This window comes from Dendronephthya gigantea, unplaced genomic scaffold (genome assembly GCF_004324835.1).
Source record: "Dendronephthya gigantea isolate DGI-Jeju-01 unplaced genomic scaffold, DenGig_1.0 000049F, whole genome shotgun sequence".
In the NCBI taxonomy this organism is placed as follows: domain Eukaryota; kingdom Metazoa; phylum Cnidaria; class Anthozoa; order Malacalcyonacea; family Nephtheidae; genus Dendronephthya; species Dendronephthya gigantea.
The window spans coordinates 726430-735267 of NW_021163059.1; the positions used below are offsets into that span (position 1 = coordinate 726430).

Genomic DNA, 8838 nt, shown 5'->3' on the forward strand with positions numbered 1-8838 from the left:
AAGTTTGCACAGGAAGTGGCAAAAATCGCGACTTTGGAGAGCTATAAAAATCTTTTGAGAAAGCCAATTTTGATTCTGTTTTCAGAAATGAAATCAGAAAAGTGAGCACTTTAAATTGAGCCAATAAAAAAGGGGTCGAAAATTTCGTTGCAGTAGCACTTTAGGTGGAGTGTAAATGTGTTCACAAGTAGTCGCACTGATGAAGGCCCAGATTAACGGACTGAAAGCTTTGCAATATTAAAAAACTTACGTGGTGTACCTACAAGCTAATTTATTTATAATGTGATATTGCCATGAAAACCTACAAGAATATAACACTATGTAATTGTTTGTATATACATTTTAATACTTATTTAGGTACGGAAAAGAATCCTTTGGAATTAAAACTTAGCTACAATTTTTGGGCCCCTTTTGTTGGACTTAACTGTCGGAGAGGAAAGCTGGTATACAACAGCGAATTTCGCAAAGCCAACCATGGAGATGATATTCGGTCCGCAGGAGCATCACAGATAACCTGTCTGTTGAGAAGTTAATGGATATGTTTTGTGAAGGAAAGGTAGGGACCGTTTTATTATTCTCAAAATGTATATAGCAAATTTGATGCCAGGAATAGTCTTTCCTTTCCCAGAAAAGTATTTTTTTGTACACTAATTATAGGTTCCAGTGATTAGGGATTTGGCAAGAAGCTTAAATATTAGCGACAAGGGCTCAAAACTGGATGTAATTAACAGAATAAAAAAGGCCCTTGACATTGAAGAAAATTTTTGAAACTTTTCTCCAAAATGTGGGGTTGCTCAGGTAGGCGAATATACCACATTGATTTAACCTTTTCATAATGTGAAATCTTGCAATGTACCTTACAGATTATGGCATTAAAATGGTCTTGTTTTTATGTGGGTTATATATTTCGTACGCAAAAAGGTAGGTATATGTCTGTACGTTTTGATGGGCAAAAGATCGAAAATAATCACATGTATATCAGTGCTAAAAATATAGCAATATAACCTGGTCGTGCGCCTGCCACCCAAAAACTGTCATAAGTGGACGCGAGGCCATTTCAGTAAAGGGTAAGGTCTATTGACACGTTTTGGACCTTGCTCATTCTAACAAGGGGGAATTTCGTCCTCAACCAATCAGCATCTTTGTTTACATTTTGACTCTAAACCAATCAGAATGCGTATAACGCGAATGCTTGTAAACAAGCAAGGTGGTCACTCTCGAGCTTCGTTGCCATCGGATGTTTAATATTTTCTCATGAAATCAAGAAATGTTGATTAGAAAGGAATTATCCTAAACTTCACCGCGGCGATTTTTGATTTATGGCGTTTTCGCGAAGATATCGACGTCAAAACTTTGCCCTGGTTATAAGCCTAACTAATACTCCTTCGAATAAACAAAACCAGAATAAAACGCTTTGAAAATATCGTTTGAAGACATTTTAACAGCTTCTCTGTCCATTCCTATCAGCCTATGGATACTAAAATGACTACAATTTAATTTTAAAAGCTATAAGCTTAAATAATGTTAACCATCCTATGATTATAAACGTCTCCTATACATAGACATAGCAAAGAAACCCTGTTCGAAACATGTTCAAACCTCACTGGTTCAATCATTACATTTTCCTTTCCCGCCCGCGGGAAACTTTTCATTCAAACACTAAACACTTTCGAGGTCTGTAGCTTTCTTTGTTGTTATCGCTTTTAAATGCCGAAATTTACGAAACTTTGTAATAATCCTCTTCACCATGAGTGGTCAGGAGCGTGTAAAGGCTCAAGAGTGGTCAAGTTAAAAGGATTTGGTTGGGGCGAGTTGGCAAAAGCACTTGCTCAGTTTTTGGTTCGTGAAAAACAAATTAAAACGACAAAAGAAATCAGTCATCTTTGCAAGAACTGCATTCGCGTGTGTCTCAAAAAGAGGAACTTTACTCGCTATTTGCCAAAAAAACTCACTACTGACGATATTACAAGGAAGGTAATAATAAAAAACAGAATTGTAACTGCATTGCTTTTATTGCTCCGTAACTGCATTGCATATAACTCCAGATAGCACAAACTGTCACTTCTTTGCAAAGATGGAACATTTTGGCAATTAAGATTTTGACCCAAATTATTTTGCACAGTATTTTTTAATAGCTACCTGTTCTTCTCTACCTATATTTTTATATTGTAATTTGGGGTTAAGATTGTAATATTAAAGTTTACATTCTCTAATGATAGCTTGACGGTCTGTCTACTTATCTGCCAACTGAATCCAACAATAGAGAAGATGATGAGATGCCATCCACAAGTATCCTTAACACCCAGTTAACCAACAACCAAGAAAACCAAGCTGCAAGTCCTGCCATTATTCAGTTTTCTAGTAGTCAAGGCACCGAGTCAACTGTTTCGTTGCTTTCCCCAAGTCAAGACTCTAAAGCTGATTTTAAACTGACGACAGCAAGTGTTGAATGCCAGACATCTGAAGGTATTTTCATTTCCAAAGGAGAATATGAGGAGCTTTGTAAATCTTCAGCTGTTAATATCGAAGGTGACCTGGAAAAGTTAAAAACATTTTTTCTTGCATATGACCCACAGCCTACAGTAATGGATCCTGATCGCTTTGAAGATATTTGTACACAAGTTGGAGCTGCAAAAAGTTTCTCAAACTTGTATAGTGCTATGAGTTCAGCTCGGATGTCAGACGAACGGCAAAAGCTGACAAAACTAAGAGTCATGGTTGTACTGTATATCATGATGTACTCAAAGTCACAGCGGGCTAACTGGTTCCAAGTATCTCTAGCAAGAACCCTCCAGCAATTTGGAATAAGCCAACAAGGTTTAGAATCTCTCAAAAACCTGGGTATTGTTGCACACCCCCGTACTATAAAAGCCTCCATGCTAACCTCTTCAGCTTCCCACCTTGATAGAGTAAAATTATTCTTTCAAACTGTAATTGAAAATGAACAATTTATAATATTTTGCATTGATGATTATCATAACATTCACACTAAACACCGACCTGAAGCCAAGACTCAAACCCAAGCAGTGCACACCTCCACTCTATTGGTAAAAGTTTTCCCCAACATCAAGGCTGTCCGTAGCAATTCCCTGCAACCCTTACTACCTGCCAATCCAGTGGAGGAAAGTTTACTGAAAAAGTTCCTAGTTGAGAATATGAGCATTTGTTCCCAAACCTATGCAAGTACCATGCCAGACTGGGCAGTAGCAAAGTACTTTGATCCTGAAGCAGAAAAACAAAGAGTGGCAATTCACGATTACCAACAGACAGAAATTAGAGAAATGCGACGTATGGATAATACTAAGCTAGTAGACAGCCTCAAATTGCCCTTAAAGTCCCACAATGATGTACTGACTGCATTTAAACACATACTGTCTAACGGTTTGGAAGATTACCTCGAGCATTTTATAGCTCCGTTTCCTGCTGATTGGCCCATGCAATTCTTTATGCGGCAACTTGTATATAATACTGCTTCAGCTTCCCTACCCACTATCTGCAAGAATGTGATCCCACTAATTGGTCCACTGCACATTTCCCTAAACTCCCGAGAGTGTGTTTTGCTCAACTTCCACAAAATATTTGCAGATCTTTATTCCTTCTTATTTGGTGCAAAGGCAAAGCTGGCAAAAAAACCAAAGCCATGGCGATTATCACTACTCCTTGAAGTCATGTATGGGGGTTGGACACTTATTCGAGATACAATAATGTCAGTCTTCCCAAATTGTAAGGATATTGAATTCCTCACCTTACTCAATCTTATTGACAACTACATCCCACTTGTCCTCAGCATTTACTCAGTAGTCTTCAAGTGCAGCAACTACGAACTCTATTGCAAATCACTGCTTCGCTGTTGGATTATGATGACAGTATTTCACCGAAGACACTATAACAAGGCACTGCTTATTGTTCTCTCTACCTTCCAATATTGGAATGAAACCACTCACCCAATGCACAAAGTCATTCAGCAATTCCTGGTAGCTCTTGATGAGTACCCTGTGGAGAATTTTCATTCGTTGCTTCGAGCAAGGACAAACGAAACAGACACTGCTGAAAGAATTCAAGAGAAGGCCAAAGAGATTGATGCCTGCAAGCAAGAAATGCAAGAGTTTCAGTCAGCATTTGTCCCTCCCAGGAAATTTAACTACAGCAGAAAGCGGATTGACAACCTGAAAACCAAAGCTGCAGAATTCCTGGTCAACAAGTTTGAAACAATCCATTCCCACCCTGGTCAAGCAACAAAACAACCACGGCAACGCAGGCAAAGAAAGGATCTAACTAAGTGGGTTTTACCAAGTTTATTTGGCAATCAAGTTGTCACCAACAGAGTGCTCCCACTTGGGTTTTCCTCAGTAGAAAGGTCACCTAACCCAGACAAGTAAGTTAGCCTTTAGTGACTGACATAGCAAAAGAAAATTACGCTAGACCACAGTAATGACAATGGAATTATCAAGTTCAATAACCAAATTTTTAAGCAGTTTCTTAATTTCTCTAATTCTTTGCCTTAACAATATAAAGTAGAATTAGAAACTTTTTACCTTCTCTTAAATCCAGATTGTGTGATAGCATTCAGTGCACTCGTCAAAGCACATTATGGCGCATTTTCTATGGCTGTGGGCATTCGTTTCACATCGAGTGCAATCTTCCGGATATAAGCGTGTGCGAGATCTGCAAAGAATTCGTCAAGTCGAAGGCCGCATCACTCGGAGAGACAGCAAACAAAGCAGTCCATGATTTCAATCCTGAATCTGACGAGCAAGATTTCGACGTAGACGACTCGAGCGATGAGACTGAGAACAGCAATGAGTACAGCGATGACGACGATGTTGAAAGCGACATCCAAGATGAAACCACAAACACGCGAACTGTTCTCGATTTGATTTTAAAAGTTTCTGCCTGGCGCAGATTTGAGGGTTCGCCATCTTGACGTTAAGGTTTTATGCTAACACGCCAAGTATATGAAGTGATAGCAGCGCCGGAAATTATTCCGCTAATTGTGAACAGGAAGTAAATCAATACAGTAAGTTAATTTTTAAATATGCCAATTTGAGCTATTTCTAAAACCAGCTATAATTAGACCAATTCGTTTAGGTTTGTCTATTCAGCCTATTCGAAGGAGTATTAGTTAGGCTTATAACCAGGGCAAAGTTTTGACGTCGATATCTTCGCGAAAACGCCATAAATCAAAAATCGCCGCGGTGAAGTTTAGGATAATTCCTTTCTAATCAACATTTCTTGATTTCATGAGAAAATATTAAACATCCGATGGCAACGAAGCTCGAGAGTGACCACCTTGCTTGTTTACAAGCATTCGCGTTATACGCATTCTGATTGGTTTAGAGTCAAAATGTAAACAAAGATGCTGATTGGTTGAGGACGAAATTCCCCCTTGTTGCTCATTCTTGTTTAAAAACATCAGGCCACCCCCTTCATTTATGCATAAATTAATAAAACTAGATACTATTATGAAGTTACAGTATTAAACTCAAGATTCACAACAATCGGACAAAAAACATGCAGCAACATACAGATTTTTATCATGATTCCCACAATTTTTCTTGCGTTTTTGAGTAGTTGAAAATTCTTTGCCTTCAGAAAACTATACAAAAAATAGATTCAAAGAAGGGCCAACAAATATTTTTTCAAATCAGTCTGGCAAATCGCTATATTTTTTTTTAGTTTGGAAACACAATAAACCTCAGTTTATACGGGCAACTGGTAAGCAAACATGAGGAAGACCATGCCGAAAATGCACCGTTGCATCAACAAATGCATCAAAATGCCCTAAAGTTTCGATGGATAAGCCTCACGTTGTTCCCAATGCTTGCCAAAACATCGGATTGAATCTTCCAACGACAATCCACACAGCAACAAGTAGCGCAGCAGGATTAGCGATATCGCAAGCCACTGAGGCGCTTATGGTGGAAGCTGCAGGCAACCACAGTCCTCTTGCTGACAAGTCCTCGTCATTAAACCGTAGGTTGAGCAAAGTTCAGTTTCACAAAGCTGAAGAAAGTTCAATATCTGTATGGTTATTTCAGCCATGGTGTGACCAACCTGTCGAATATCTCAGCAAGTTAAATGCCACCATTTTATCCGGTCTTATACTTGGTAACATGGTGCTGTCTACCGATCAGCGTCTACCAGAGGATGGTCCTCTATCCAAAGACTGGTTTAAAGCTGTTTTCTATGCTGCATGAACCGGATATTAGTTGTCGAATGCATTTGAAGGTGGAGGAAGGCCGCTCACTGCTGACAAAGCCATTTTATACTTAGAACGTGATTTAAGGCTCACTATTGTTTTGCTCAAGACTACCCCAGTTCGATTGTGTGACTCGAATATTATTACACGTTTAGCGAATAATTTGGCGAACTTGATAGAAAAACAAGCAGCAATTTTCATCTACGCAGGTTACACCATATTCTTTTCAGCATCGTCCAGTCATTTATTCATGGTAGATTTTCATGACCGTGGGCATCTCGGTGCTGCTATTATTAAAGGACGCAAAAATTGCTTGGGCGAGTTCATCACATCCATAGAAAGCATATTTGATAAAGGCGCAGACTCTTATGGAACCTTTGTTTTATTTCAGTAACAATACTTCACTGAAGAGTTCAGTGCAGCTTGAAAAGAGTGGCAATTTCGAACTTAGAGCCATGTAACAGTAATTGAAAGTGTTTTAACACAAAAGCATATGTCAGCCTTTACTCCAGACTTTTTTGTTTGCATTGCGCGTAAATGAACATTCTTCTTCTGGAATACGGCATATATGCACAGACCATTCTTTCTCGCAATTTCTATACCAATAGTGTGCACAAATTTCTAAACCTTTTGAATTGCAGAACTGGGGTCGGTTGTATCAAGCCCATTTAGCTTAAACGGCGGATAAGTCAAAATTAAATAGCACTCTTAATCTCTCTTGAATGAGTCAACTGGAAAATGATGTATTGAATATGTAGTTGTTAACAGTATATTTGCATTAAGGTTAAAAACATTTTGTTTGCTTGTTGAAATAAACAATAGATGTGATTTCTTTTTTCAACTTATCCGCCGTTTAGGCTAAACAGGCTTGATACAACCGGCCCCAGGGTAGCATTTGGTAGCATTATGTTGATAGCATAGGATATTTTATTACCTACAAAGAAACTATATATTTTAATCTCATTTCTATCTCCAATTTTACCTTTTTCAGCGGTTTATCTTTTTTACATATTTTACCTTTTTTACTGTGTTTTACCGTCTTTCACCTCTTTTCTGCGTTTTAAAACTTTTTCCACATTTTCCCCTTTTCTTCGCGTTTTACCCTTTTTCTCGCATATTATCCTACTTTCCGCCTCTCACCTTTTTTCCGTGTTTTACCTTTTTCCGCGTTTAGCCCTTTTTACGTACATTTTACCCTTTTTACCACGTTTTACCATCTCTCACCTTTCTTCCGCGTTTTAAACTTTCTTCCGCATTTTCTCCTTTCCTCCACATTTTACCCTTTTTCTCGCTTTTCACCTTTTTTCTGTATTTTACCCTTTTTTCCACATTTTACCTTTTTTTCCGCATCTTACCATTTTTTCCGCATTTTACCCTTTTTTCCATCTTTCACCTTTTTTTCCGCATTTTCTCCTTTTCTCTGCATTTTACCCTTTTTTCCCTTTTTTACCTTTTTCCGCGTTTTACCTTTTCTCTTTGTGTTACCTTTTTGTGTATTTTACCCTTTTTTCCGTCTTTCACCTTTTTTTCGCGTTTTACAAATTTTTTCCGCATTTTCCCATTTTATTATTATTATTAGAATGGGAAAATCCCAACTTACTAACTTTTTAGAATATCTGAACTTCTATAAAACTTGGATTACAGAAAACCTTGATCCTATCGTCAATGACCACATCCGTAAATGGCTCGAAGTGCCCATCTCAGGAACATTGAGCAACGTGTATATTACCCGTAATAAATTTGGCCTTAACATTATCACACCTTCAACAAAATTTGTCCATTATCAGTCAACAATTCGTAATGCCTTAAAGTTGTCTCCTAATGAGTCTATATGGGGAATATCGTCATCTTCTGATTGTTTTTTTTGCCTCCATCCGGAGACCTTGCTTCATGTAGTCGCTGGCTGCAACTCATACCTGGATCGATTCACATGGAGACATAACTCGATTCTAAATTTCATTGCCAATAATCTGCCGTCAGAGCATTTTCAAGATATATTTGCCGATATACCGGGATTTTCTAACCCCTCAATAATAACTGGTGACAAGTATCGTCCTGATTTGCTCATTACAACAGAGGCCAAGCACCTATATATACTAGAACTAACCGTCGGATATGAAACTAACCTCAGAAATAACATAAGTCGCAAACACGCAAAATATAAAGAACTTATTAAAGAGCAAGAGAAGCACTTCAAATCTGTTAAATTTATTAATATATCAATCAGTGCTCTTGGTGTTTTTGACAAAGAATCGTCCTCTTTCATAGACATGCTCGAAGATATAAATGTAAATAAACAACATACTAATTACTTAATTCGAAAGATTATAAATGTAGCCATACGATCAACTTGTTATATTTTCTGTGTTAGAAACAAAGAATGGTCTAGTCCTGATTTGATGAAAATCTGAAATTGTAAAATATATTGTGTAATGTGAAATCTAGTTTAGCCCTTTGTAAAAAATGTAACCTCAAGTAGCCAATTGTAAGTTACCTTTTAAGCGAGATTTGCAATTGTATTTTTTAAAAAATTGAATAAAAGTTTTCATTATTATTATTATTATTGTCGTCGTCTTGAGAAGCAGATAAATGAAAACAGCACTCATCTTAACAGCGCGGAAACTGATTTAACTGAGGTA

At 37.7% G+C, this 8838-nt stretch overlaps 1 long non-coding RNA gene across 4 annotated transcripts; it reads right to left on the reverse strand.

The window, feature by feature from the left end:
* Positions 1–1117: 1117 nt before the first annotated feature.
* LOC114528366 lies at positions 1118–5390 on the reverse strand. Of its 4 annotated transcripts, none has more exons than XR_003687490.1 (5): positions 4536–5390; positions 3746–4084; positions 3001–3222; positions 2885–2928; positions 1118–2534 (listed from the first exon to the last, which is right to left on the reverse strand). It is a non-coding gene; the product is annotated as an uncharacterized LOC114528366 (long non-coding RNA). The 4 variants fall into 4 exon arrangements; XR_003687488.1 differs by having other exon boundaries at positions 3001–3620; XR_003687489.1 differs by having other exon boundaries at positions 3396–4084.
* Between the last annotated feature and the right edge of the window lie 3448 nt (positions 5391–8838).